Raw genomic sequence first — 6000 nt, 5'->3', positions numbered from 1 at the left:
ATAACCATAAATTTTTGACTCATTGAATAGTACCAAGAGAAATTTCAGCCAATGGAACAGTAGGACACAGTGAAGAGAGAGGTAAGAGAAAATGAGATTAATTCTGAGGTATGAATAATTAGGATGTGTCAATTAAACACAATGATAGAACAACTAAAAGGCAGTTATGCTAAAAGAACATTTTGGTAAAAGAAGTAAAATTTGTTATGACCCCACTTGTTGAATTCTAAAAAAAATTTTAAGAACTTAGTGAACAAATTTTGATTGCTCTATTTTAGGACAGATCCAGAGAACTGGAATATCCTGTACAAAAACAACTAACCAAACAAGTATGACATACAAAAGCAATGCTTCAGGCAGGGAACCACTAACCGTGATCTAAACCACTCTGATGTCTAGGGACACAGAACCACTAAACCACTCTGATGTCTAGGGAAATGTTGGTAAGTCATGAAGATGGTCAGAAACACAGTCACAGCGGGCCTTGAAGGAAGTAAGGTGAGTGGCCCCTGTGTGTGAACCCAAGAAAAATGAACACCATCATCCTAGAATGAACACATGGTGATTTTTTTATTGTTTTCATTAAGGGAAATATTTGGATTCACAATACTTATGTTTACTTTATGACGAACAAATTGCTGGACATTAATAGGCAGAATCTAAATTATGTGAAGATACCCTTTATGAATATAAATCTTTATCTCCCTCAGGGATAGATCAGGAGACATTACGGTAACAAAACTGAGTGATGCAAACACTGCTTCTTCTTAATTTGGATGTAGAGAATTAGGTACCAAGTTAAAGAGAAGGGTTTATAGAAATTAAAAAAGAAAATATGTCCCAATCAGATTGAATCTTCTAGTACATAAAGTGCATATCAAAAATCTAGAACAAAAACCAGAAGAAATATGTGAAAAACTAATCAAAAAGCAATAAAAATTTGGCCTCAGTTCTGAAAGGGGGAAAATAAGGGACCAAAAGAAGTTTTTAAGAAAATCTCACAAAATCAACACTTTGAAGATTTTACTTTTTATGTAAAAAGATAAAAATTTCATTAATTTTGGGTCCACTTTTCTACAGAAAAACTTACATGTTTCCTATTTAAAAGGTAGGTAGAGATGATGAAACATTTTCATGAACATCTGCAAAAGCTGTTAACACTTAGGGAGTAAACTGTAGGCATTTATCTCGGGATGAAGGAATCTGGGAAATACTGCAGTTCTTACACTTGGTGTTGAAAAGCATGAAGGTGAGACTCCTACTAAACCAATGCAATTACATATATTTTGTTTTCAACACTGAAACTGCAGACCTTTACTTTTTTTTTTTTTTTTTTTTTTTTTTTTTGTCCTCTGGTCAAAAGAATGACAATTCAGGGGCGCCTGGGTGGCTCAGTGGGTTAAAGCCTCTGCCTTTGGCTCAGGTCATGATCCCAGGGTCCTGGGATCGAGCCCCACATCGGGCTCTCTGCTCTGCAGGGAGCCTGCTTCCTCCTCTCTCTCTCTCTGCCTGCCTCTCTGCCTACTTGTGATCTCTGTCAAAAAAAGAATGACAATTCAGAAACGTGCTATAAATTTCTCTGTAAGCCAACTGATCAAAATGTAACATAACATTAGAATATATTTTAATGAGATATGACACAATGATGTATTTTTAAATTCTGGCAAAGTATATTAACTAATAATTATTTATTGAACAGATACTGGGGTATCTTTCACTTCCCACACTGTACATGCATTTCGGTCTCAGCCAAACCATCTAGAACCATAGTTCTCAAGCCTGGCTGCCCCATAGACTAATCTGGCAAGATTAGTAAAAATACCAGTCAGTGTTTGGGCACTCTTCCCATAAAGACTTTGATTGAAATTGTTACAGTGTACAGCACAGAAACTAAGAACAAGTTCTAGCTGTACTATTTTGGGGGAAATGAGTAAACTCTCCATCTCTTGCCTCTCTATGTTACATTTTTTATTGTTTTTTTTTGTTTGTTTGTATGTTTTTTTAATTGAGGGCTGGCCTTTTCTGATTCTGAGTTTACATGACAGAAAATCGTCCTTGAATCAATCATCTGTGATAGAAAGGGTGTCATTTTACGAAAGTATGGGTGCTTTTCCAGTAAGTATAAAGATGCAGAGTATGGTAGGATGACCAACTTTATTTAAAAAAGCCTAAGCTGAATTTTTACTAATAAAGTAATTATGTTTCCTTTAAGTGAAATTCTTTTTTAAAAAAGATTTATTTATTAATTTGTGTGTGTGTGTGTGAGAGAGAGAGAGCACACTTGTGCACATGAGCAGGGGGGAGGGGCAGAGGAAGAGGGACAAGCAGACTCCCCCTTGAGCAGAGAGCCCCAGGCCTGGGCTCAATCGTAGGACTCTGAGATCATGACCTGAGCCTAAGTCAGAGGCTTCACCGACTGAGCCACCCAGGAGCCCCAGTGAAATTCTCTTTATTAGTCTTCATGAATAGACTTGTTTCTTATGCTGTGCAGATAAAAACTACGCTCAGTGGCAGCCATCCTGTTCCTGGATTTCAGTTCGCTTGTTAGCTTTACCCAGGGAGTGGTGAGAGGGTGGAGGAATGGGGAATTAGGAATGTGAAAATGTTAGGTGATAATGAAGGGACATGATTTTTCTTTTTTTGACTACCTAGTAGATGTAAACACAAAGCTTTTCTAAGGTCTAAGAGTAGATCTGCTAATCTTTAAGTAAGAGTTTTTTCATCTTATTGCTTGATACTTCTCAGACTACAATACAATCTCTTCCCACATTATGTTCTTGAAACTAGTCCTTCCTTACTTTATAATCCATCATCAGAAGAGCATTCAAGTTTGGCTTTTCAAACTCCTGAAACTACAACTTGTCCAGTTAGATAAAAACATAATCTGGATGGGCGCCTGGGTGGCTCAGTGGGTTAAAGTCTCTGCCTTTGGCTCAGGTCATGATCCCAGGGTCCTGGGATGGAGCCCCGCATCGGGCTCTCTGCTCAGCGGGGAGCCTGCTTCCTCCTCTCTCTCTGCCTGCCTCTCTGCCTACTTGTGATCTCTGTCGAATAAATAAATAAAATCTTTAAAAAAAAAAAACATAATCTGGTTTTCTTTACTACCTTGGGCACTTAAGCCTACACATCTGCTTTCATTACTCTGCTGCTGGGCTTATGGCAATGCAGGGAGGGGGGTCGGCAGTGTCACAGCCTTCCATGAACATTAGAAAAGCACTCATTTTGGCCCGTGCCAATCATAGTGGTAGCCATTGGAGTTAGCACCCCCAACAAGTCCCTACCTGGGAGTTGTTCCCAAAACAACTTGGTTTTGCTATGATAAACAAAATGCACTGGTAAGAAGAATGGCAGCCCTTCGAAGACAACTACAATGTGCTGAGATCTTAAGGGAGTCTAATTATCCTGACTTGAAGTAACTGTAGCAAACTAAGAGCATCACCCCGTCTTCCTTCTCCCCATCTTTGTTTAAGAAGCATTAACTGACTTTGAAGCATTTCTGTTTAAAAAGTCAGCCACTCATCTTACCCCCAAATCAGAAAAATTGTTCTCTTCCCCAACTGAGGTTGAAATAAATATCATTACAGTTTATAAAAAACCAATTTTACATCTTGGTAAAGCAAAATACCAGTTACTACTATTTTGTTTTATATATCTGTAATATAATTGCTGACCCCATTTCTTGTCAAAAGTCTTCCAGCAATAAAACAGTTGGGCAAAAATCACATGAAGGAATGAAAAGGAATAAATGAAAAGCCTCTCATACTAAGTTTTTAAAAAGCAATAATAATCACAAGGCCTTTAAAAAAAAAAGGTTTTATTTATTTACTAAAACCTTTTTTTTTTAAAGAGAGAGAGCACAAGCAGAGGGAGTGGCAGAAGGAGAGAGAGAAGGAGGCTCCCCATTGATGTGGGAGCCCAACCTTGCAGGACTCGATCCCAGGATTCCAGGATCAGAGCCTGAGCCAAAGGCAGATGCTTAAACAACTGAGCCACCCAGGTGCCCCCACACAGGTCTTTACAAACTCCTTTTTTATACTTTATCTTCAATATTTATCAAGCTCGATATAAATATGAGAAAACAAATTGAGAGGTAAAAAAGTAAATTTATGAGTTTATTGTATATCATTGAATGAGTTCATGAATCTTGTTGTAGGGATTCAGTCCAAATACTCTGACTTCAAGTCCAGTGCCCTTTTTACTATATCATTTATATCCATTTAGAAACAAACAAACTAAACCCAATTTGTAAGCCACCAACATTTATGCAAAATAAGCAAAAATCTAAATGATTCGGTAGACTCGGTGCTCAGTATGATTCAGTCATCTCAAGTGGGTGGATGGGAATTTAATCTACATTAGCAGATGTCCAGTGTCCAAGCAAGGAAGGTCACACAGAGTTTAACCGTCTTCTGCAATGCGAGGAACACATCTGAAATATCATTTAGTGCCTGGGGCCTCGTGTCAAATAGAGTTGCAGAACTGAAGGTGTCTTAAAGAAGAGTGAGAGTTCAGCTGGTTATAGCCTCATTTGAAAAGCAACTAAAACTGGAAATATTTAGTCCAGAAAAATAAGGATTTAGGAAGAGGGATGTGTGGGCTGGTTGTTTTGAAGTATTTGAACGATGTAGAAGTAATTTTGCATCTCAGTGTGTCAGAGCTAAAAACAAGGAATAGGGGGACAAACGATTTTCATTTAATGTATCACTTTCTAGTCATTATAGCTCTCCAGAATCTTGAACACTTTGCAAAGGGAACCTGGCCAGCACATTGTACAGAAGATTCCAGACTGCATGGCTCCAACCCAGCCCCAAGCAGTTTAACCCAAGAAGGAAAGACTAGAGAGGTTCACTTTTTAGTGCAAGAGAGCATATCCAACACTTTGAACATGGAAAGTGTTTGTCTACAAATACTTATAATGATGATTATAATAATGCTGTTGCTGATGATAAAGATGATAGTATATTACACCAATCATGTTTTTTCACATTTGAGAAGCTGAGTATAGCACGTTTACTCTCTTGCTCTTTATCATTTTTTTTTTCCCCAAAGCAATACCCTTCCAGGTTCAGGAGACAGACTGAAAAGCAGAGGCTCAGCTAATGTGCGCAATTTAGAACTGCATCTCCAAGACAGAGTGCCCTTGAGCTAAACATGTAATTCTTGGCCTGCAGCATCCTGGCAGAGATTAGAGCAGACAGCTGTGCCTGCACACTGCTCTCTGTTGAAAGCTGTGTGACGCTCACAGAAACAAGTCTTGAACCGCTCTGCTTCCCTGTCTCAACAGGTTAAGTGGAACTGAGGATTTTTTTTTAAAGATTTTATTTACTTATTTGACAGAGATCACAAGTAGGCAGAGAGGCAGGCAGAGGGAGAGGTGGAGGCAGACTCCCTGCTGAGCAGAGAGCCCGATGTGGGGCTCGATCCCAGGACCCCGGGATCATGACCCGAGCCGAAGGCAGAGGCCCAACCCACTGAGCCACCCAGGTGCCCCAGAACTGAGGATTTTGTAATACAGCTTTAGGTCTTTGCAAATGCTGGGTGTCCTTTAAGTTAGATTAGCTTTGTAAATGGGGACATATCAGTAATGCTTCCCACACTGGCTTGTTTGGAGGAATCATATGCATAAAGGATTTAGCATAATCTATAACAAATAATAAGAGCTTAAAAGATATTAGTTGTTTTAATTATATTCATACTCGTTTCAAGCAAGAATGATTCCACAGTCGTAGATAGTTCTGTGAAGCGTCCAACTACAGTCCTGTTGTACCGCTCAGACTTTCTGTCTGTTGCTTACAATAAAGTATGGTTTGGTGAACAATATCATCTGTTACACAAAAGTCATTGTAAGAAATCAAATAAATACTTATAATAAATTGTATGTATTGGGACATAGATATAACTTCATGTTAACTTGTCACTTTTTAAATTTTATTATTTTCCGTGAAAGATGGGAAGATGAGAATGAAGAGGCAATGTGGAATTGGACCAAGATGAATCTAG

General features: G+C 38.6%; 1 pseudogene; it reads left to right on the top strand.

The window, feature by feature from the left end:
- Positions 1-456: 456 nt before the first annotated feature.
- The window catches only part of LOC111146229, a 28334-nt pseudogene continuing 22790 nt past the window's right edge, over positions 457-6000 (top strand).

The sequence above is a fragment of the Enhydra lutris genome, unplaced genomic scaffold (assembly GCF_002288905.1).
Source record: "Enhydra lutris kenyoni isolate GAN:26980312 unplaced genomic scaffold, ASM228890v2 scaffoldscaffold2, whole genome shotgun sequence".
Taxonomy (NCBI): Eukaryota; Metazoa; Chordata; class Mammalia; order Carnivora; family Mustelidae; genus Enhydra; species Enhydra lutris.
Note: the sequence above shows the minus strand (reverse complement) of the source record. Positions and strands in the feature narration are given on the sequence as shown.